Source organism: Nasonia vitripennis (genome assembly GCF_009193385.2).
Source record: "Nasonia vitripennis strain AsymCx chromosome 1 unlocalized genomic scaffold, Nvit_psr_1.1 chr1_random0004, whole genome shotgun sequence".
NCBI lineage: Eukaryota > Metazoa > Arthropoda > Insecta > Hymenoptera > Pteromalidae > Nasonia > Nasonia vitripennis.
This window is the reverse complement of record NW_022279590.1, coordinates 1332464-1358740: the sequence shown is the minus strand read 5'-3', so window position 1 is coordinate 1358740 and position 26277 is coordinate 1332464. Positions and strand designations below refer to the sequence as shown.

The 26277-nt window shown below is 34.5% G+C and overlaps 1 protein-coding gene and 1 long non-coding RNA gene across 14 annotated transcripts in view; both read left to right on the top strand.

The window, feature by feature from the left end:
* LOC100678622 (dentin sialophosphoprotein) overlaps positions 1-26277 on the top strand; it is an 860138-nt gene that overhangs the window by 702897 nt on the left and 130964 nt on the right. The window lies entirely within an intron of this gene.
* Positions 19953-21764, top strand: LOC116418364. The gene is made up of 4 exons (XR_004228370.1): positions 19953-20350; positions 20431-20700; positions 20901-21054; positions 21579-21764. It is a non-coding gene; the product is annotated as an uncharacterized LOC116418364 (long non-coding RNA).

Here is a 26277-nt window from a genome sequence, read left to right as displayed (position 1 = left end):
GGCATCAAAATAACTTCAATATTTCCTACAATATTTCCTATCTTTGTCGTTTTTACCGTTTTATTATCACCTAAATATACATTTACCGGACTTTTCAATATTTCAAAACTCTCGAAGTAACTATCATTATTTACAATGTGGTCTGTACTACCACTATCTAAAATCCAATCGATTTCGCTACACTGTTTATCTTTTACCTTACTATTATACGCAGTAGCTGTATTCCGCTCGACCTTGGCTATCCATCCGCCTGTGTTGTCGTCTCTGCTTGACTCGTTCCAGCGACTTGTGTTTTGATTGTTGCTTGCTTCTGCCTGGGAGTGATGTGCGCCTCTATAAGCACCTCTTCCCCTTGCTCCTCTATGACTACCTCTTCCTCTTGAACCTCTGTAGCCTCTTGTGGACCTCCAAGTCCAACTACTATTTGAAATTTGTCCTTCTGTTTGTTCTTGACTTTTACAGTCCTTCATCATATGTCCAAAATTTCCACATTTATAACATTGTCTTTGATTTTTATTCACTGCGAATACACTCGAATTTCTAATGGTTGTTTCGCCTTTATTACTTTTCAGTTCAGCCATTTTAATTTTATTCTTCACATATTCTGCCGTTTGATCTTCATCTTTCAATGTATCTATTAAGTCGCCTATATAGCTATACGACTCCGGCAATGTATTTAAGATATAATTCAATTTTTCTTTTTCTGTTAAAGTAGCACCAGCACTTTTCAAATCATTAACACATTTTTCAAAATCCAAGAAAAACGTTGCTGTATCACTATAATTTTTCAATCTTAATTTTTCCAGTTTATTTCGGCACACTATTTGCATTGCCGTAGATTCTCTTAAATACATCTGATCAAATTTCTTCATAATTCCATAAGCCGTTGTCTCATTACAAATAAACTCCATTTGTCTATCCGAAATAGAGCTGTATATATAGTTAATTGCTTTCAAATCAGCTTCATCCCATGACTCTTTATCACTTACTGTTTTTTGTTCTTTTAATATTTTCTTCACATTTTTTCATTTTCAAATACATTGTAATTCTTATTTTCCACATCTGGTAATTCTCTCCATCAAATACTGGTATTTTAAAATCACCGTAATTCGTCATTTTTGTATTTTCTTGATGTTCACTAGTCTACATATTTTTTTTTATTTTTTTAATATAATCACTTCTCTTGATACTTTTATTACTTATTACGATTTCATCAACCACGCTCTGCTACCATGATAAGGTGGTGGAAAATAAATACACTATTAAGTATTTATTAAGTGTAATTTAATATAATAAAACGTAAGACTAGATAATAATTATATTAAGCGTGATGCTACTACCGAGGACTCTATATAGTCTCTGACAACTCTCTTTCAAGCGAGCGCCCTGGAACTAGAGTTCCCTTTCCACTCTCTCTCTCTCACTCATACATCACGCGCTCACACGAACACCGCTGACTCGTGCACTAGCACAAATGTACTTATACTTAACAGTGAGAAAATTATTTTGATTAGGCGCCGTAGCTTGTGATTAAGGTAAAAGATACATTTCAATAAAATTTTTCAAAAACCATTAAATTTCAATTAGGAGAGCCCCTGGCTGCTAATGTTTATAAAGTATTTTATTAACTTTCTTCTCAAAGACAAGATTTAAGTCTTATGAAAATCGAATAAAGTCCATTTAAAAGTAATTGCGTACTTGCGTAATATTAGTGCTTGCGAAAAGGTAACCACATTTACCTCTGCAAAGTACTAAGTATTTTCTATTATTTCAATTTCTCAACGTCCCCTTCCTTTATTTATCCTCTATTATATTAAAAGGTTTAACGTACCCGTGTGCCGTGAAGTCTCTCATATCTTTTCCCAATTACTTAACATCCTCTATCCTCTACTATATTAAAAGGCTTAACGTAATCGTGTGCCGTGAAGTCTCTTATATCTTTTTCCAATTACTTAACATTCTCTTCCTCTATATATCCTTTATTATATTAAAGGGCTTAACGTACCCTTGTGCCGTGAATCTTCTCAAACTTTTTTCAATTACTTAACATCCTCTCTCTCTCTTTCTCTCTCTCTCTCTCTCACGTGAGTATAACAGACCTGTTTTCATAGCACTCTTACTGCCGCACCCTGCCTTCGGGCCTATTGTTTTGTAGATCGCTGCATGTGCTTTTCTGCAACCTTTAACGTGAGATAATAATCACTGGAGGCTGCAACTTCTTTCAACGCTACTTTTCTGCTTAAACATCTGTCGCTGTAACCTAACCTGCAAACTCGTACGGCTTTCTCTTTGCTGCACGGCGTCTATTTTTTTCCTCAAAGTAAACCACGCGGAGCCACGTGTTGGATAGACGGAACACCACCATCAACGTCTCCATCCTCAATCGCAGGTCGGTCAAATCTCACCTCTCTCTCGATTAGCACTCCATCTGGCTTCGAGAGTACCAAGTTTCTGGCTCAGTCGATAACTTGCCTACTGTCACTATCCTGCAACTCTCTCTACGTTATCGACTGCCAGTAAGTAGTCGACAGAGACTCAATAACACCTAAAATGAGCGGAATTGGTGGGAAGAATGTCGAATTGCCCGTCACGTGTGCACACTGCAATAAAACAGCTAGGGGAAAAATGAAGACCTGCGAGTTGTGTAATCAGCAGTTCCACACTATATGCGTCACCTTTAGGTCCATAATGGTGAGGGATGCTGCCACACTTGCCTGTGCTGCTTGCGCGGTGGAGTATGACACCGTCACGCCCAAAACCACGCAGACTAGGGCAAAATCAGCGGCAGCGGCAGCAGCGGCGGCAAATACATCTGCCAAGGGCACGCCTGCAACGGGTGCGCCACAAATCGGCACCCGCATCTCTGGCTAGCTCCAGGAATCAATGGCCAGCGATAATACAGGCGACGTCCATAGAGACGTCCCTTAAGGACATTTTCGCGGCGCTGGATGAAATTCGAAAGATTCAAAGTGAGGCCCTTCAGGCGCAAAACACCGTGTCTGAAAGGGTCTCACGAATTGAGAAAAGGCTTGGCCCCCTTGAAAACCGCCTCAAAGCCCTTGACGACTTGCCTGCACTCAAGACTCGACTAAACAATGTTGAGTCCTCCATCTCCGAGCTGCAGGCACAATATTTAGAGCTTTCGTTAAGGATCCCCACAGAGCAGCAGAACATCAGCACTGCTCCTGCCTCTGAAGAGATCAACAACCTCCGCAGCGAGCTGGCTGAAGTTAAGAGGAGGCAGGAGCGCTCGGCGAATAATGTGGCGAACCATCCTGGCTGCACTGGATCCCACGGTCCTTAGGCGGGATGTGGCAACCGTCAGGATCATGGGGAGACTTGACGCAACCAACATCAATGTGCAAGGTGACAGCAGATTACCACCTCTAGCTGTCACTCTCTCTTCCAGTGCGCTGGCCCGCTCCATCATCGTGGCCAAAGCCAGGAAACGCAAACTCCACACTAGCGAATTGGATGCTGCCCTACTGGAGGAAGCGAGAGCTCTCCACCCAAACCACCAGGGACTTATCAACATAAACGAGCTGCTTCCTCCAGACATTCACAAGCTGCGTATAAAGGCCAGGCTGGGGGCAAAGAAGAGGGGGGGGGGGATGCCGCTCTTTCGTGAGGGACGGGAGAGTCTACATCCGTTCTGGCGAGGACAGCGAACGGGCCACCATCATCTCTACAGACGCTGATCTTGAGGATTTTTTAGCCCGTACGCCGCCAACAGCCAGCATGGATACCACACACTAACACACACACATATCATTCCACCAAAACCACCATCTAAATCATCCAACTCATCCATATCTGCCTCAAAAACTTCTCTGTCCGAGGGTCTAAGGGTCTGTCATTTCAATGCGAATTCCCTGACGGGTCACATTGAGATGATCAGGCTCTTCTTGTCCACTCGTTCCCCCTTTCACGTGATAGCTGTAACTGAGACGTGGCTAAGTGACAAGATATCATCCATCCCTTCACTGGATGGTTACACCTCGCACAGACGGGACAGAAACAGGAACGGTGGAGGTGTGGCCCTCTACATTCATCTTTCATTGACGGCTAGCGTTATCTCGTCATCTGACGGCGAATGATCAGGCTAGCCAGGTAAGCCGGAATATCTTTTTTGTGAAATCACAGCTAAGGGAGTATCGCCCATCTTCGTGGAGAGTCTGGACCTCCCTGAACACTTCATCTTCGGGGCTATCACGGAGTCGGATGTGTCGGCTGCAGTATGATACTTTAACACCCAGTCCAAGTGAAGCGACGGCCTCCCACAGATTGTAATCTCCAAAGCACTGCCAATACTCGCTCCTTTACTTTGTCTAATTTTTAACCTGTCTCTGAGCGAGGCACGCTTTCCTTCAGCCTGGAAATCATCTATCGTAAGAGCACTAAACAAAGTTAACTCTCCAACAGCTGTAACTGACTACCGTCCGATCTCTCTACTCTGTTTCCTGCCCAAGGCGCTAGAGTGGCTGGTGCACAAGCAAATCTCTGAATATCTTGAAACAAGACTTTACCTTGACAATTTCCAAACTGGCTTTCGCACTGGCCACAGTACGCAGTCTGGCTTAATTAAGCTGACTGATGATGTCAGGCTTGGGATAGACAGGAAGAGGGTCACTCTGCTTACTTCTATTTGATTTTAGCAAGGCGTTTGATACTGTGTGTCATGTCAAGCTACTCGGAAAGCTATCCTCTTTCGGCTTTTCCAAGCAGGTTATCTGCTGGCTTGCATCTTACCTCACGGGAAGAGAACAGGCCGTCATTGGTGACAACAACGAGTTCTCAACTTTTCTACCATTAAACTTTTGCCTAGATTCAGATGTGTCCCATCTAATCTATGCGGATGACCTGCAGATCTACAGCCAATCGAGGAGCTTGATTCCTGCTCTGTCAGGATGAGTGCTAACGCCGAGAGGATAATGGGCTGGGCTGCATCAAATAGTCTTAAACTTAATGTCCTTAAGACTAAGGCAATCGTCCTGGGCTCCCCCTACTATATAAATGCTCTACCTACTACTGCTAACACCTATATAAATATAGGGGGAGCCCGGGTCGACTACGAATCATCGGTGCGCAATCTGGGTTTGGTGCTAGACTCCAAACTCACGTGGAAAGAGCACGTTACACAAGTTTGTAAACGTGCTCACTCTTTAGTGTACCGTCTCTATTTTTTTAGGAAGAGCACTAACCTCAGGTTGCGCCAACACTTGGTGCAAGCACTCCTATTTCCCATCATCGATTACTGTTCACTGGCTTACTGTGACCTGACACAGAAACGTGACTTGAGGCTGCAGAGGCTTGTCAACACGGGGATCCGTTATATCTTCGGTGTAAGGAGGGACGAGCGCATCTCCCCTTATAGGCGTGAGTTGCAATGGCTTACCACCGCCGGACGTAGGAAATACTTCATGGCCTGTTTTCTAAGGAAAATGTTCAACACCTCCGTACCAACCTACCTATTAGCCTATTTTGATTTTCACGTCGCGCTCAGGCCTGTAAGGGGTGAGGTGACCCCCCTGGGCATCCCGTCCTTCAGAACGGAGACGCTGAGGAACTCATTTTTCATCAGTGCTTCCTGCCTCTGGAATAGCCTACTAACTCACCTTCGCAACACACTATCCATATCACACTTTAAACAAACAGCTAAATCATATTTCTTTAAATTGGAAAACACGCAAACATGACACAAACATACACACCCATCCACCTCATTCCATTTACTCTTCACACTATCACTTCTTACACAACAATTGTTGATCTTATCTGTATTTTTACTATATTTAAATATGTACAACATAATGTACAACAATAAAAACATATAAATCTAAATCTAAAAATCTATATATATATATATATATATATATATATATATATATATATATATATCCTCTATTATATTAATTCTTATATTATATTCCCCTTTCTATTATATTCCCCTTGTGCCGTGAATCTCATCAAACCTTTTACAATTATGTAACATCCTCTTCCTCTATATATTTATTTACTATCTACTATTATATTAAAGAACTTAATGTACCTGTGTGCCGTGAAGCTATTCACATTGTTTCTTAATAACTTTACATCTAGGAGTTACTCTGACACCTGGACATCATCTAATTTTGGGCCTTGAAATTATGGGGCCTTGAAATTTTGAGCCGTAAAATTTTTGGGCCTTAACATTTTTGGGTCTTAAAAATTTTAACCTTAATATTTTTGGGCTTTGAAATTTTTGAGCCTTAAAAATGTTGATTCATTTAAATTTTCCTGTGTGCCGTGAAGCCATTTACATCTTTTCTCGACAACTGACATATTTTATTTGTTTATTATTATGTATAATTCAAAACGCACTATTTACATGTTGCCCATATATATCAAGAATAGGTGATGATTTATTTGTTAAGTATACTTTAATATAATAGTAGAAGTATATATATATATATATATATATATATATATATATATATATATATATATATATATATATATATATATATATATATATATATATATATATATATATATATATATATATATATATATATATATATATATATATATATATATATATATATTATTATGTATATATAAATTAATAATAAAGGTATCCGTGTGCCGTGAATCCATTCACATCTTTTCTCAATAACTGATATATTTTATTAGTTTATTATTTCAGGATTTAGCAGTGGTTTGTCCCCTTAATTAAATAAATTTATCTTTATGTACTTAAACAGATATATGTTTACTCTATCGGTCTTCCCGTGGCAGGTGGTGTGTAAGGACGGAAAAAAATCACAATAGTTTTTTCTATTTTCTTTCTTCGACGTTTCCGTGGTCAATGCCGCCCTTATTAGGAAAAGTAACTAGAGTCGATAGACGATATAGACATGGATATTACGGGATATGTCTTGTCTTCGAAGGACGGCGAGGACAAGAACAAATGAATAGAAAATAGAACAAACTGTTATGATGTTTTTTCTCCTTCCTGACACACAACCTGTTTCGGGAAGACCTTTCGTCGTTATTTGCCCATGGAAGTACACCTTCCGACCTTAAAAAATCACCCTTGTTATTTTTTGTAGCGCTATTTTACGAGGTACTACTAAATTTTGTCTGAATTTTCGCCGTTTCAGACTACTGTGCGGCGCTTATGTAGATACACAAATATTGACGGGTGATGCATTAATGGTGGCGCGAGTATCTTCTTTCTATATTTGGTACTGTTTTGATATTTGCTACCAGTAGAGAGAATACAAACTTATCTATCGGAAAGACCAAATTTCTTGGTTACCTTTTCCAATAACCCGCCAAAGTTTATCACCATTGTATGCAACACCTATAGAATCACTTTCTCAACTTTGACACATGAAATGCGTCAAAGTTACTATTAATGCACCAGAAATTAAATACCATCCAGACAATTTCATATATTTACAAATATTTAATATCATTGAAAACCTAAACAGCTTGTTGATTCCAGCACAGCAGCAAAGAGCAGAATATTTAACCGTTAGGCGGACTCTAACACGGTGATTTAAAGATTCTGTTCATGTCGTGAACACACACTTATTTAAACACCTTAAACTTTAATATTTCAAATTATATAGGGTTCTTATAACCTCATAAAACCAGTAATTTTCTCAAAACATTCTGAACTTTAATTAGCAAGTTATAAGGTTTGAGGGGACGGATACACCTTAAATTGTCAAAAAATGAAAAATTCAATTTTTTGTTTATATTTTTCCCGAATTGTTTAAAAATGAATAAACTATGAAATATATTCAGGTATAATGTAAGAAACATTAAACTATGTTTATATGTGCCATATTATTAGATTTTAGCATTTTACTTTTAGTGTGATTGCTCGCCTTCGCTTGCATCCCTCCGATTTGTCGACTAATCCACCTACCCCGCGCGCACCGAGTTCGATAATAATTTAATCCGCAAATCAGAGCAAGGCAAGCGATCAATTTAAAACTGAAATGCTAAAATCCACCTACCCCCCGCGCAGCGAGTTCGATAATAATTTTGTCGGCAAATCGAAGGGAGGCGAGCAAATGCAAGCGATAGTTCTAAAACGAAAATTCTTAAATCTACCTACCCTGCGCGCAGCGAGTTTGATAACAATTTAGTCGACAAATCGGAGGGATGCAAGCGAAGGCGAGCAATCACTCTAAAAGTAAAATGCTAAAATCTACCTACCCCGCGCGCACCGAGTTCGATAATAATTTAATCGGCAAATCAGAGCAAGGCAAGCGATCACTTTAAAACTGAAATGCTAAAATCCACCTACCCCCCGCGCAACGAGTTCGATAATAATATAGTCGGCGAATCGGAGTAAGGCTAGCAAATGCGAGCGATAGTTCTAAAACGAATTCTCTGACATCCACCTATAACTATAACTGAACAGCGGGCTCGGAAATACTACAAGACTGATCGTGGTAAAGAAATAGTAGACGCCCTAAAAAAAAAATGAAGACTGCATGCAAAAGAATTGGGGACATCAAGGCTCAAGGAGGATTCAAGAAGTACTGTGTTATTATTACACTGGATGTTAAAAATGCGTTTAACTCAGCCAGCTAGAGCAAGATACACAAGGCACTACAAAAAAAGAAGGTACCCGCATATATGTGAAGGATTATGTCTGACTACCTGAAAGACAGAACCCTTTTGTATGACACAGAGAGCGGCACGAAAACCCATCAAGTAACCGGAGCGGTGCCCCAAGGGTCAGTGCTTGGCCCATTATTGTGGAACATTATGTACGGTGGAGTACTTAGGATAGAGCTACCCAAATTGGCAACAGTTGTAGGGTTTGCAGATGACATTGCAGTAGTGGTAGTAGCAAAGCAAAAGGAAGAGGTGACGGAAATCGCTAACGAGGCAGCAGGTATAATCCACGATTGGCTAAAGCAGACTGGACTTGAGCTTGCTAGCCATAAAACGGAGGCTATTTTTATATTCAGTAGAAAGAAAATAGAGACAATAACGCTGTCAGTGGACGGACACGAAATAGACTCTCAGCCGACTATTAAGTACGCGGGAATCATCATAGACGTCAGACTAACATTTAAGCAGCATCTTAAGAGGGCGAGCAATAAGGCAGCAAAAGTCGGTGCTGCCCTATCGCGATTAATGCTAAATGTAGGTAGGCCAACGCAGGGTCGAAGGTTACTCCTAGCCAGTGTAACTACATCAATTATGCTATACGGTGCCCTAATATGGGCCGACGCTATGTTGGTGAAGTCCTATGCACGAAAGCTGTCAACAGTTTACAGAAGAAATGACCTTCTAGCAACAGAACGGAAGAATATAAACTAAGAAAACCGGCGCACAGTGGGAAAAAATGGACAAAATTCGAGCCACGCGTCATTTTTAATCGTAGAGCCATGATTTTTTTTTAACCTTAAAAAAGCATCAAGTTTAAGCTACAGGTGCGGAAATTATTTTATCACCTTCCCCTAAACCCATGCGACCACTAGAATCCACCCCTATCAAACCACAAGCAGTCTAACTCATCTATCCCAGGGAACAGCGAGTTAAATCGCTTTATTTTTTCTTAAAATAATTAAGCCACACACCATAAGCCAGCTAATAACCTAAATACCTACCCCTAACCCTCTTAACCCCTAGAAACCACCCCTACCAAACCACAAGCAGGCTAACTAGCCGAACCCTGGGAACAGCGAGTTAAATCGCTTTATTTTTTCTCAAAATAATTAAGCCATACACCAGAAGCCAACAAATCACCTAAATACTTACCCCAACCTCTAGAAACCACCCCTACCAAACGACAAGCAGTCTAACTCATCTATCCCAGGGAACAGCGAGTTAAATCGCTTTATTTTTTATCAAAATAATTAAGCCACACACCAGAAGCCAGCTAATCACCTAAATACCTACCCCTAACCTGCTTAACCCCCAGAAACCACCCCTACCAAACCACAAGCAATAAAACATGGTTTAAAAAAAAATCTTTATTCATGTCGATTTTTCACATTGAAATCATTTAAGATTTAATGTTTAGAGCGAAGAAATCGTGTCCTCGGGACTTAAACTTCAGTGTCACAGTTTAAATTTTGAAAAAAAGGTAAAAGCACATAAAATGGCGGCTAACACGGGAAAATCGTGAAAAATTTCCAGAATTTGTTACTTGAGAATGATAGACTTTAGAAAAAAATTTACTGAAGAAAAAGTTCTTAGATTAAATAAAAAAATACGTTGACATTCTATCAGAATTTCTCGAATTTATTATATTATAGTATAATTTAATATAATTAAATCTATTGATCATACGAGTGTTTGACGGTTAAATGTTTATTTTTTAATTTATTAGATTATAGTATAATACATACAAATATTGATCATACGAATTTTCGATGGCTAAATGGCAACCTTGACGTGGTAAAGGGGCTTTAAACTGTTTCAACGCAGATAACTAATAACAGTTCATTCAACAATTACAGCTAACAAATAATGTGACTAATTTACTTGTAATAATGTCTTGAATTACGTGGTTATACGATTATGCGTGTTTCCGGTCTGGCCTGTGTGGAGTGGATTTTTATTATTTTTAGAAAAAATAAAGCGATTTAACTTTCTATTCACAGGGTTATGTTAGTTAGCCTGCTTGTGGTTTGGTAGGGGTTAGAGGTAAGTATTTAGGTGATTTGTTGGCTTCTGGTATGTGACTTAATTATTTTGAGAAAAAATAAAGCTATTTAACTCGCTGTTCCCAGAGTTAGGCTAGTTAGCCTGCTTGTGATTTGGTAGGGGTGGTTTCTAGGGGTTAAGTCGGTTAGGGGTAGGTATTCAGGTTATTAGCTGGCTTATGGTGTGTGGCTTAATTATTTTAAGAAAAAATAAAGCGATTTAACTCGCTGTTCCCTGGGATAGAGACTGCTTGTGGTTTGGTAGGGGTGGCTTCTAGGGGTCGCATGGGTTTAGGGGAAGGTGATACAATAATTTCCACACCTGTAGCTTAAACTTGATGCTTTTTTAAAGAGTTTAAAAAAAAAATCGAATAAAAAAAAGAAGTTCGTAAATCCGCAAAGGAACAAACCCTAGCTGAGTCGCAAAGACGATAGGACTCTAGTGTAAAGGGGCGATGGACGCACCGCCTCATACCACGTATTGTTGGCTGGACCAATAGACGACACGGGGAAGTGAATTACTACGTAACGCAGTTATTGAGCGGACATGAGTGCTTTCGAGCCTACATACACCGCTTCAAGATAGAGGATAATCAAAATTGTCCAGTATGTTTGGAAGCAAACGAAGATGCGGAGCATGTGTTCTCCATCTATTCGCGATATGAAATGGAACGAGAAGAACTTGGGCGTTACCTTTAGACTAGGGTGACCCCTGAGTTAATGATGACAGCTATGCTAGCGTCGAAAGATCGCTGGTGCGCAGTAAACAACTACGTAAGGACCATTATCAAGAAGGTTAGAAATGATGAAGAGAATAGAAGGGAAGGACAAGGCAAAACAGCTGAGTAAAACTGTTGCTAGACGAAGGCTACTAGGTAATAGATACGAAACGCTCCTCGGACTGATGCAGAGGAACGTAGGAGCTATGCTTGAGTACCTTTAAGTGCTCCTCAGACCGATGCTGAGGAACGTAGGTAACTGAGTTGAGCCCAGACTCCCCCACTTAATGCAGATGAATGTAGGTGTCGGGGTTGAGTCTGTCCAGAGCATGGCCGGTCGATGCTGCTCGAAGTAGACGACTAGATGATGCGGCAGGAAGCAGACGACTGGACGATGCAGAAGGAAGAAGACGGCAGGACGATGCAGAATGAAGAAGACGAGTTTGATCCTGAACTTTTAATCAGCTTGGTGGATAGGAGATGTTTGGAAATGTCAAACTTCAAAGAAGAAGAAAAAAAAGGCTACTTAACTGGCTTCACGGAAGTATTGTTCAACGATAGTACCTGTGGGGATCCGGTGTCAAAGGGCCACTTGTGCAGAGCTTGCTCTGCCTACGCCACATAAAGCACACACTACACACACACACACACACACACACACACACATATATATATATATATATATAATTTAGTTTTGAAGGTATTATTTTTTTTTAAATCACCTTTTTTGTTATAACAATTGAACGAAACTGTCAATCTGAAGAATCTTGCGAAAAAAGTAGGCAATTAATTATAAATCATATCATCATTATAAAAAAAGCAAATTTTTTTTTTTCATAAATCGAAAAATTGCCATATGCATGTCAAAATTTATTACGATTTGTCGCGTAATACATGCGCACATACACACAACCATCTGCACATGTATTTTCTAAAAGTATATGATCGGATCTCCAAAAACCTTCAAATAAGTTTCTATAAAGTTTTAGCAAATCTGGAAATTTTACTATTACAAAAATTTCTCTAGGAAGAAGTGATTTACGCAATAATCTTTAATATCAATTTTTTGTTGGAAGAGCAATTTTCTAGACAAAATAGCGCGAACCAAAGGAAGATCTATTTTAAATTTCCAAAATCAGATGCTCATTCATACTCGTTAACAAGAGATTAAATAAAATATAGATAAAATCAGTAAGATGAAAATAGGTTAAAAACAATTTTACAGTACATTGGTTGGTGGCGCTCCCGGCGGCTAAGTGTATAACTTTTACTCGTCATTGGAGCGCTGTTGCGCCCCTTGATAAAACTTCACTAACAGGATAAAGCATTTGCGATTTTTAATTATCCATAAACTAACATTAGATCGATAAGATAGAAGGACATATTAGACGTGGATTGACTAGTCAAGCATATGTTAGGCTCATGTCTAGATGTATTCTACAAAAATGCAATTTTTTAGAAATTTTCCGAAAAAATTGTAATGTATTGTATGATAGTATAATTAAAGATAATAGCTGTAAGAAATAGCGATACCCAATTAGTATTTAATTTTGTTTTCTGTTTGTGGTAGCCTTGCCATGTTAAAATTTTCAGTTTCTATAAAACTTCATACAATTTGACATGCATTTGTTGTCGGAATCTGAATTCGGGAATTTTTTTTAATTTCAAGCTATACAATGAATTTAGCAATACTGCTTCTGAAAGAGCATAAAACTGAGCATTACTGCTTTTTCTGCAAGATTTTTCCAGATTTGTTTGTTGCGTTCAATTGTTATGATTTAAAGGTGTTTTTTTTTATTTTTATCTATAAAGCCATATCGTTAAATGTTTCAAAAAATCACGACAATAAAGGATAATAAATGCTGTAAACATTATTAGTCATTTTCGTGATTAGCTTGTGATCTAAAAATCAAAAACCTAAACTAGCACGTCATACGCGGCCCAAGGTTACCGCGTTGCTTAAGTAACAAATTTGTATGCCTTAAGAAATAATCCAACTAACCCTATTACCGCCCTTGGGGTGTGTTGCCCTTGGTTCTAGTGCCGAGTTGCTTAACCCAATAACCCAAGTATAGATGGCGGGTGAGTGCCTGAAAAACCGAAATGGAAATAACAGGGCGCTTCGCGCCCTGCTATTGTCGTTTGGGTTGTTCAGTTGACTTATCCGTTATCTTTACTTGGGTTATTGGGTTAGGGTAAAGTAGGGTTATGATAAACTGATACATTGTAGTTTTGTTTATTCGTGGAAGAAGTTGCTATAAATGAATAAAATGATAGAGATTATTTTGTGGTACTTCATACGTAAGGTTGAAAATTTTTAAGAAAATGCAAAAAATTGCGTAGTACAGCGTAATTATCAATTTCTGAAAATTAATATTGTATTTGGCAAGTTGTTTTCGACAAACTGTTTGGATACTAAAGGTTTGTGATTATCAAAGGATTTATAAAAAAGTTACAATTTGTACAGATAAAACTTTGATTTCAATCGATATATATATATATATATATATATATATATATATATATATATATATATATATATATATATATATATATATATATATATATATATATATACATTGATAACCCCGCAGGTTTCTGGTATCTAGAGTCTATTCGGCTAAAGCAATCATACTTTTTGTATGGGGACTCTGGTAAAAGGGGTCATTATTTGGTCCAGAAACCTGCGCTCCATAGCAAATGAGTTCTGGTCCGGTCTAGAAACCTGCACTTTGTCCAGAAACCTGCATTGTATACTAAAAATCGAACTAGAAACCTGTGGTTTGCAAATTTATAATTAATAAGAATAGAAAGCATTTGTAAAATTCAATCAATGTAACAACTTTCGATGTTTCTTATTTTCAATGTGTTGTACTGGATAGTTACAGCATGGGATTTGAAGTTGTTTTTTGTTGAATTTAACCCAAAGGTGGTAATAAAAATTGTGATGCAGTACATTCATCGATCTTTCAATATTTGGTAACTGTAAGCAGACAGAAAATTCAAATTGATTGATATTAGTTGACGATATTTATGACATGTTGTTTAATAATATTGATAGAGTAGTAATGGATCGCATACCTTATTAATAGTTTGGTGAAGTTTAGTAATATAAGTTTTTTATCTCTTTATTGACTGAAGTCCGATGGTGAAAGCTGCAAAGTACAGAAGATTCTTCGTAATATTGCCTTGTTGTTTGTTGATTTCTTGTCCCTTTTTCGTTCTTTTTTCTTTGTCGTTTATGCACTAAATAAATACTTGTAACTATACTGTGAATATAATAAATATGCACTAATCAATTTAATCACACTTGTATAAAGACTATTTTATCTAAATAAATTGCGTTGATTCAAAAACCGTGCGTGTTTGGATAAAGCTTGTACGCAAGCGTTGTTAGATTTATCTAATATGGCGATTTGACAGCTATAGGTCTGGTATACCAGAAGATAGAACGTATAGAGTTGTTAGCGCTTGGTGCGGTTGTACGATTTTGGTGGGTTTATGTGGCACGCTTGTATGTACACTAGGCGGAACAAATAACTTTGAATTTTTCCTGTCGTGTAAATGAGTATAGGAGTGGGTCTGAACCTTAGAAAATCGAAAGAAAATCGTTTGCTTTTTTCTGTTCCAACCTTGTTATACCCAACTTCTATTTCGCATGTTCGAGAAACCAAAACGACTTTAAGTAACGTAAATTCAAAGTTATTTGTTCCGCCTAGTGTACAGCATTAGCACTACTCTAGTCAACGCATGAGATATCTTCGTCTTTGCCACAGGAATTTTCTATGGCGGTGGCAAAGATGAAGATATCTCCGAAAAGAATAGTATATTTCTAAAACTGATTTTTTGAAACTGATTTTTCCTTACAAATTCATAATAATCATGAGAAGTATTATTTCCCATATTTTGGGGAAAAACACAATGTACATTTTTTTCTCTTTAGTATTTCAATATCAAAAAAAGTTAGATGAGATACAACAGAAAAAATATACATGATAAGCTACAGCACGCAAGAATTGCTTAATTCAGATTTATTTCAAAGTGTCTTTATGAGCACTCGTAAACAGTCATTCTGTATACTTTTTCTGAAAGTATGCTTGCTGAAGATGTACTTGGAATAAGCAAAGTATTTTTGTTGGAACTTTATTTCAGATGATCCTGTAAGTTTATTTGACTTAATTATTTTCTAATTTAATGTATTAAATTGTAGCTTGCGTAAGTAAAATTAAATTTTTCTGTTTTTTTAGAATGGTGAAGTGATCTGTGAGTTTACTCAGACCAATCAATGGAACTTTGATGTATCATGGTGTTCTCGTCATTTAGGTTTAATTGTTGGAATTAGAAAGATATTGGTGCAGACATCAAATATGAATTTATTCATGTAATCTCCACTGTTAGCAAACACTGAAACAGCAGCTATACTTACAAAAAAAAGCACCAAAATGAAATTAGATTTTGAGGATAAGCATAGCCAGAATGTATAGGAGTAACAATGATATTTGGTAAATATTTTTACTGATGGCAGAGCTGCAGATTTCAATAGAGAAGAATTTTTCGCCAATGGTGATTTGTCAATTAAATAGTCTTAATGACGATCTTGAGTTTCGATATGGGACAGGTCAGTATTTTTGAATATCATCTTGCCTTAGACATTTATTAGTATTGCATTTTTCTATTTTAAAATTGTTTTACAGTATATATAAAAGGTGTCAATTGGTTCAATACTAATTTTACTGTGAGTAAAATTAATTTATTACAAGTAAGAAAAGGAGGTATATCATTCAGGCATATTATCTTGGGTCAAGAGTTTTGTCGACATCAAAATAAAATATCAGATGGGGTATTTAAAAGAGGTAATAGTTGATGACAGGCTTCCGTGACCTCTTGTTTATTATTGTATGAAATGTAATGATTTGAAAGCACTACAGTGCCTGGATCAGTACGGTGCTGGTTCAAGAGTTTAGACCTCCTCTTTGAGAAGTTAAGAGTATCCAATACTTCATCTTAGTTCCAGTGCAGAATGACGTTGAATTTTTATAATAGAAAGCATGTGAGATTTGCTATTGATCCTTACAAGAAAGTAGTGTATCGTGCATTAGTATTATGTGAGCCTGATAATTTTTATACAGAAGTTATGTTGGTTACTGATAATTAATTATTTGTGGCAGGAAGATTGGAAATAAAACTGGAAATATTTTGTTCTATTTTGGTTTTGAATTATACTACAAAAGTCATTGGTAAGTGCTAATAATAATAATATTATATTTTTCAAAGAATATTATTTCTTTAAAACTGATATAATCTATAATAATGATAAAACTTTTTTACAATTTCAGACGACAGTATCTATCCATGTCTTTGGAATAACTTCAGTTATTGATTGATACAAACGGAATAGATACTTTGGACAAAAATATTGTTGACAGACCAAAATAGATATGTGCTATTAAGAACAAATCATTTAGAAATCCAAACAGGAACTTAAAAAACACTAATAAGTATTCAAGTCATCTGAGCTTGTTAGGTTTATCATTACGAATCTTTTGCTTTTGAAAGGAGTTGAAGCACACATGCAGATAAATAGAATACCTCATGACACAGTACGGGCAGGTGATGAACTCAATTTTTAAAAAGTATTTTATTAATTCTAGTAATTTTAACGATATGTGTAGATATATATTTTTTTTTATTGTTTTATGTAATAATCAGAGATCATTTATTGTTCATATTTTAATATTTATCAGTATATTAGTGTAAATTAATTAGGATCATTGAAATAATAAATGCATTTATTAGTTTAATTGTATTTTTTTTAAATAATTGGTTGGTTTATTTAACATTATAGTTATTTATTTAATTAGATATTTGAAAAGATGGTTATTCAGTAATAGTTTCATTTTGATTTGATTTAGCAGGAGTATAAATTGTACATTTACTTGGTCGATTTGAAGTTGAGGTTCTTTCTGGAATGTGTTCATTATTTGTTGCGTTATTTGTTTGGCTGGGATAGGGTAGAAAAATGATGAATAGGAATGTTTACAGGATTTTGATTATTAAAAATGTTGTTTGTAGGATTGATATTAACAGGTGGGAGGTTCGCGACATTAAAATTAAGAGGGGGGAAGTTCACGAGATCAAAATTAGGAAGAGGTGTATTCGTGGGATAATAATTTTGAATATTGGTGTACAGTGGAGTATTATTTAATCTTGGTTGTTGTTGCATTGCTGGTAAAAAGTTATTGTAGTACGGATTGTATCTTTTGTTTTGTTGGTGATAGCTTTTGTTTGGTTAAGAATTTTGATTGTTGTAGATTTGGTTTCGTGTGATTTTTAGAAAATTGGAATGATCGCTTAATAGGTTTTCTGTGAATCTTCTTTCTTTATGTTTAGGAATCCATTTTCTTTTAGAGTTGTATCATCGAGTAATGTTATTAGGTACTTGTTTCTGATCGTTTAAGTTCAAAGCTAGAAATTAATAATGATGTTATATTTAAATTATTTATTTATCATTAGGAGAAAAGTTTAAAATACTTACATTGGATTGAATTGGAGGTTTCATTTAATTCTTGATTTGACGATGGTGGTGTCAGTTTTGATGCTAGTGTCTGATGTGATCTATAATTATTTTATTTTATTATTAATTATATTTTAAAATTTTATTTGCAGATAAAAGTTGTTATTATTACTTGAGTATACTCTTAGTATTTCTTGATTATGATCATGAATCATTGATTGTACAGAATATAGTATTTTCTTTGTTTTATCTAATTATAATTCTTAATTATTAATTTCATTATTTTTCTGACTGATTAATTTTTTTATTTCTTCTTTGTTGTTCAAATCATCTTCTGAAGATATAAAATATTTTCGTAACGCGGTTATGTCTCAAAATGTAATTTTCTACAATTATGATAAAATTTTTATAAATATTTACCACTGATGAGGATTCATCTTCTTTTGCTCTGTCGGCCATTTTATATAAAAGATATTTAGTTTTAAAATAATATGTGTAAATCGATTCTCCAAGTAGTTGTATTTTTTCGCTTTCCAAAGATTGAAGAAACGTTTTTTGTAGTTTCTTAAAAGTTTTGGATAATTCGAATTTTTTATTTTTTTTTTAATAAGCCGTTAAATTTTGAATTGTATACAACATCACTATGGGTGGTGAGTATTAGTATTAAATTCTTAGGACGCTTGAATTTCAATATGATCGGTGCCTGGTCGCAACAATTTTATATTTTAATTTTTAGTATATTGCGGCATGAGATTGTGCGATATCGTCCGCTTTGTGAAACTGACGATGACGATTTAATAGAGATTAATTATGGAAATTGTAAAAGAGGAAATAATAAAAAAATGTACATCCGTGTCCCGACGTGATATATTCTGTTCAGCCTGACCATTGTGACGGTCACAAACCGAGTGTATGGTGTAGCTATTCGAATATACACATCGTGCGCAATTGTATAGCGTACTGTAGTAGTCAGTAGATGACTCGGTTTCCGATTGTATTTACGTTGGGTGTATATCTATAGTTATATTAGTAAGGAAATCAAATAATTGTTGTTTTTAATTTTACAGGATGTTACAGATATTTCAAGTAATGAATCTGTAGATTTTTGTCTGAAATGTATAAACTTCTAATGGGAATTTTTTAGAGAGATTAGGAGGAGCTTTTATTTATTTAGGATGTCAGTGTTTTTTTTTGTGTAGATTTTAAAACTTTCCTGATGATAGGGATATATAGAAAGAACTTGAAAGAATAATTTTTTCCTCTAGGTCCGAGTAATGTGATGAAGAAGTAGAACTACTATGTCACATGTTCTAACATATATCTTCAGATCTCTAACATTAATTATTAATTATGAAGCAGATCACAGTGAGGATACAATGACGAATTATTACAAAGATTTATTCTCAATGAGAATAATATGTATTTCCTTGAGGTTGAATTTTTTGTAAATTCTTTATTTATTTTCTTTAATTTTAACATTTCCATAATTATTAAATTTTTATTTACCATTAACGTTTTGGACTTCTCGTCAGACTCTGTCATGGATATTTGACTCATTCTTTACTGCATTGCTGAGTACTCGCATTGCTAGTTAAGTTTAATGTATGTTGGTCATTATGTTTGAGTCTGAACAAGAATTTGAAAGAGTCGGAGGTACAGCTACTGGAGGTGGAACATTTTGGGGTTTAGGCTCCTTACTAACTGATGCTGAGGTTACTATTTTTGTGTTCTAAGTCACTGCAGTATTATAACTGTATTAAATTAATTTTAATTCTTATTGTAGGGCTTTGATGAGCTACTGCAACTAGCTGAAATTGGAGATCTCCGCAATGTAGATATGTTGGTTATAAAGACATTTATGGTGGAGATTATTTTTTACAAGGCTTGGCAGGTGATTTTATCGCTTTTTCTTTTGGTAAAGCTGTCAATTGTAATAAGTCTGAGTCAGGTAGGGTTATATACTTTAAGTTCAAATTTTTTAATTTAAATATTTTCAAGTCTTCCTTTCTACTTATTAAAACAATATTAATTTTAGGAGTAACGACATTTTCAAAAGCTGACATAGCAAGAAGTTTACTTTTTTTAATTAGTAATGGCATAGGACAAATAGCTATAGCTTATATGCATCTATACATAACATAAATAAAGTTTATTTTGGTGGATACTTTTTACGTAACCATCCATTGTCTATGCACACCATATCTTACCACTTATTACTTTAAGAAGAGATGAGAATGGAGTGCTGTTTATCGACAGAGATCCAAAGATTTCTTCAGTCATTTTTAACTATCTGCGAATTACAGATATTGATCTGAAAAGTGTAAATATTCGTATGTTAAGGCATGGAGCTGAGTATTATGGCATGACTCCACTGGTAAAAAGACTGATTCTTTGGGAAGATTTATCTCAATTTTCATGTGGAGATGTTTTGTTTTATGGTTATTTGCCACCTTCAAGTGAGTTTTAGTTATTCATGTTCTAATGATATTACAAATTTTTAATTCAAATACCTAATGTTTACATTTTTTTTTAATAGACATTTTATTGCAAGAGCCTCTTAGCGTATCTCCAAGTATTAGTGATGTGTCTGTACATGGTAGACCACCAGGAGCTATTTCAACGCTTCTTTCTAGAGCTGAAACACTATCACCATTGCAACCTACAGCTAATGCTAATAATTCTCCTGCTCAACTTTCTAATTGACAAATATTGAATCTTAAGTGCGTCTTTGTTTAAATCTTTTTTGCAGAGATTAGTAGTATATTTGGAGGAGTTGCTGTACTTTCACAACAGAAGGGATACGAAGGTGCTGCACATTATACGTGACAATCTGGCTATCCTTTCACATTATGCATTAATAGTGAAACTATTATTTGGTTTATTTTAGTTTCAGTTTTATTGGAATTCAATGTTCAATGTCATTAATTTTATAAGTTCAAACTAATTTTTTTTGTGTCTAAAATTTTATTTGGAAATACAATTTTCAGATTGTTTTTTTTTTTACAGAAGTTTTGTTTATGTTTACAAGAGCAAGAAGGTGTTCATTAAGGCTTTTAAGAAATGACCAATTATTTTGGGATGTCTTTTGATTGAGGGTGGCTATAACATACATACATGTACTATAGAAGTGGGTATGAGATGGTTCATGTTTTATTTAAAGGTATAATTACTTAAATTATTACCTTTATTATTAAGTGTTTTATAATATTTGATTTGTTACATTTATTTATGAGTTGTAGACTGAACCGTGAGTTAGTTTATAGGTAAATATGATTATAAGATATAATTGATTAAAAATTGATAAGGTTGTTGGTTTTTAAATGATTTTTATGATATTTAGGCAGAATTTTAGACCTCTGGCTAAAAACCAAATTGAATTGTATTGTTAATACGATTTTATGAGAAGGATATTGGCAATAATACATCAGTAATTTTTTAAGTAGAAATTTTTGTATTAATTTTTTAAAAATCATAAAGAACCTATTTACTTTGGTAGATTTTATCTAATTATAATTGTTTTCATGTTTACTTGTATACTTAATTGCGGTTCTAAAGATTGTGATCGTAATTTCTTAAATCAATCAATCAGAGGATTTCTTAGTAGTGAATACTGCAATTTAATAAAAATAGATAATATTTGTATTCATTATCATAATATAGTTATTAATTGTAAAAATTTTTCAGTAAAATAGACATTTCTATGGAAACAACATTGCAGGTCAAGGATTAATCGATAAGATGAGAAGTTGATATCTGTTCAAGTAATTGTTATGGAACAGTTTAAAGAGTTTGGATGACAAGTGGAGTTTATTCTGGTTTAGATTTTAGCCATCGTTTGATATTTGGTTCTGGAATTCTATTACGGATAGGTAGATCTGAAATTAATTGAAATTTTGATTAGTTGATTAGTTTATATATTATTATTGATTATGATTAATCATATTTATTATTTTATTGCCTTACTTGTTGATTTTTGGTTTGTTTCGTTAGACATTGGTGCTGTTTTAGTTGGATTAGTGTTATCTGTAATTATTTATGAATTAATGATTGGAGTTTTATTTATGAGAATAGTAATAATAAAGTAAGCTATAATGATTTTATATACATTATATACTGAGGTATGTCCTTACCTATCATTCGTCTGTTTGTATTTAAAGTGTGTTTTTGTATAGTGATTTCTTCTAGCGCATTCATGTATTTTTGTTTTGTGATATACAATTGTTTATTTACAAAATTTAGTTCTTCTTTTGCAATCTTTAATTGTGTTCTCAAGTCTTGTATTCCAGTTTTTTGAATTTTTATAATTTTCTGTAATCTACAAACATCTTTTATTGCAAATATATCTGAGTCCTTGGAAATATTATTAAAGATTTTTAAAAATTATACTTTCGTTTTTGTATTTATAAATTCTACTTTTAGAAATGAATTTCAACTCAGAATTATGTATATTATAATAATATTTTAACGTCAATAATGAAATCACCTCTGGTTTGTTTGCTGACATTGTTGCTTTTAAAGAGTTTGATTGTTTAACCAAAAATTAATGAGGAACTCGTTGTATTCACTTTTGACGTTTTCTATATTTTCGAATATATTTTAAATAAACCGTTATGGGATGGTTGATCGTGCAAACCGTAAGATGACGTTTCTTAATTGAAATTTTCTAGTGTGTTCTAAGTTTTAACGGTGTGTGTGTGTATAGGCGGGAATTTTAATTTTTTGAAAGTGGAATAGTTGGTTAAAGAAAGTTGTTAATTATTTATGTTTTGATGGTTATTAATATATTTTATTTAAAAAAAAAATCAACTGATCTGGGATATTAATAAATTTTTAATTCAAAATCTGTCGTTACTCTAAATCAAGTACTCTACATAGCTCATGGAACGTCTATTTGTCCAATTCGTCGTCCTTTTTCGTGCACTCGTTTCTCGAGCGGATGCGTTATCTGTTGAAATTCATGCTTCTTTCTTGGACTGACGCCGATCTTCAATCTTTCTTGGAGTTGAAAGGTCATCATTGATGTATTGAATTCTCTAAGTGTTACTGGACTTGCACGTATTATATCCACATGTTTCAGTGATAATATTATAATATTTTATTTAATTATTTAAAAAATCATTTAAATAGTAATGTATTTTCTTGTTTTAATTTTATTTAATTGTTTTTTCAGGTAAAAAAATCAAAAAGGCAAGATGCTGCTGCAAAATTGATAGTTTCAAGAGGAAGTGGGAAAAAGAAAGGATTTTGTAGTATAGAATAAGAGTTAGGAAATGGATGTTTGGGAGTATAACATAGTATCGACTTAAAGAAGTTCAGTTGGTCCCACAGAGCCTTTCTTAAATCTGATATGTTACATTATATAATATAGGTTTTTCTAGTTAACAATTGGGAGGCATTTTTAAAAAATTGTGGGCTTTATTGGGTGCGCTCCAAGCTCGTATTGAGATCTTTATTAAAATATATGTATAAAATATCGTTTTTTACACAATGTTTTGGATCAAAGTTTTTTAAAATTATATTTGACACGTTAAAAAGTTGTGTTTTTAAAATATCTATAACTTTTACATTAAACATTTTTATGTAAAACTTAAAGCCTCAAAGTTTTATAGTAAATAATTAGTTTTTAAGCTGTAAAAAAACGATTTTGGACTGTAAACTCGAGTTATAAGCATTTTCATGATTCGATGTTAATGGGAAAAAGTTGTATTTTGCAAAGATCTACAACTTTTTCATTTAACATTTTTTGTGGAATGCACAGAATTCAAGTTAGAGCCAAAAAATCGTTTTTAGCGATTTTTGGATGTGACCGCATTCTGTGTATATATGCAGAATCAAGCCCAAAATAAATGTGGCGCCTTACTACTACGAGGAGAGTTCGCACACAAATTTTTAGCCCGATTGATAAAAGTCTCTCAGAGATAATCGTGTAACACCAAAATTTTTATTCAAAAAACACGCAAAAATTGAACAAATTGTGCTTGCACTTCAAAAAAAACGTAAATGATCGAGATAAAAAAATTAGTTTTTAAGTTTGTGCGAGAGAAGAGTCCTCCCAAAATTTCAGCCCGATCGGTCAAAAATTGCGTGAGACATCGCATCTCACACATTTTCCGATGACAAAACTATAAGGCACTTCTGTGTCGCGGTCATGCCTAAAAAATGAATTTGCTATGTCGTACAATAACGGAAATTAAAAGACTTTAATTAAGTTGAAATTTGGGAAAAGATAGATCGGTTGCTTACCTCAGCTAAGTTCTTTTTCCAGCTTATGAAACCGATGAGTTTAAAAGATATTAAGATTCAAATTCTTTGTCGCTCACCCTGTATACCCTGTATGACTGAAAATTACTATTTTCTTAAACCTTATAATTCGTTGATTAAAGTTTAGAATGTTTTAATAAAATTTCTGGTTTTATGAGGTTATGAGGACCTTATAATATTTGAAATATTGAGGTTTAAATTGTTTCATAAAAATTATATGATTTGATATTGTGACGGGTGGTGCCTGTCTAACAGCTAGTCGGCGCGATTAAAGGGCGCCTAACCTCTCAAAGCATCATCCTTCCCCTATTTTAAAGATTTTGATCAAATATTTCTGATTACCATAGTTTTTTTCTAAGAAAATTGCTCCTTCAGTAAAATAATTCAGATTGATAATATTCAGAAAAAAGCATTAATATACTGTATATTTGAACAATATTTCATCCCTTGGAACTATAAATTTAGTCGTAGGAAGCTACGTACCAAAGAATTGTAAGATTAAACGATCTTACCTGTAAGTGAAGTTCTATCTTAACTGTATGAAGCGCCTCTTTTGAAATTATCAATGTAGACCCCCCACTTCCTACCGTTTATGCCACAAATTTCAACGCCTAATATAGCGAAGAAAAAACCAAAACATACTGATATTTCCGTGTCGCTCGGCCACTTCTTCCAATGTGTCATTATTTCAAAGTCTGCCGTAACATTTGTATTACGGTAAGTCTTAAGACATATTTTGATTTACGATTCAATTTCAGAAGAGGCACTTCATACAATTAAGATAGAACTTCACTTACAGATAAGTTTGTTTAATCTTACAATTGTATTATGCGCCTCTTCCTCATGATCAATGTACATGTTTAAAGCAAATATTACGGCTGATAACAAAGATAATTTTTATTTATTTTTAAATAAAACAAACAGTTATACATGAAAACTGATTTACACGTATTTAAATGTTATACATCGCATTGGTAAATGCCGACTGATCGCTACTTAATTGTAAGTTATAGAACTTTGTAAACGTATTTGAATTCTCCGTCCATCCAGCTGTTCTACGCAGCGTATCGATATCAATGCCATTTCTTTTGGCTGCAGAAGTTGACGCGTGGCGCGTTAAGTGTGCTGTGAAAATATTAGTATCTATACCGCATTAATCGAAACCAAAATGTACCCAACGACTGAGAGTTTGCGCAGTAATTGCTTTAAATGGAGCTTTTAATTGAATAAATAACGATTTTTCGTTAACTCGTAACGCCGAAGCTACGCAAATCTTTTTGTCACTATTATATTTTGGTATTATTAAAACAGGTTTTTTTTCTATTTATCCCTGAAGTCTTTATACGATCTGGAATTTTAATTTCAATGCCAGAATCTTTATTTTCGATGTTGTCAATATTGATTAAGGGGGCACACCACCTTTGAAATTAAAATCAAAATTTTTCATTAAAAATTTATAAGTAATTATAAAATGAACCAAATTTTTATTACTATTCTTAGACATAATTACCTTTATTTTGATGGTTTTAGACCTTCTATATACCTCTATAATACCTACGTATAGTAGGGAGTCCATAATTCACTTACCGTAAGATTCCAAAGGAACAAATGGCCCAAATGAGCTCTAACTCCAGGATATTGTTTAAAAGTACATTAGTTATGGTATGAAAGAGGGGATTTGGTTTAAATTTCATAGAAAAAAAGTTACATGATAGTTATTTTAAAATTAATCAAAAATTGATAAAAAAACAGTAATATGCTTATAAAACTTTTTCTATGAAATTTAAACCAAAATTTAAATCATCAAAATAAAGGTAATTATGTCTAAGAATAGTAATAAAAATTTGATCATTTATATAAGTATTTATAAATTTTTAATCAAAATTTTTTATTTTAATTTCAAAGGTGGTGTGCCCCCTTAACGAAAAAGTTTGCATGCGATGCGCAGTTACCAATGCTAGCAACGTTATCAATTTTCTAAACTAATAGATCTAAAACGTTTTTCGGAACTCAGGTGGAATCATATTTTGGTTTTGGTGGCCTTAATTCTGATACTCCTTGAAAGAATCGTTTTACTCTCTCATCTTGACCGATTTCAGGCCCGATAATCAGAGCTATCGCA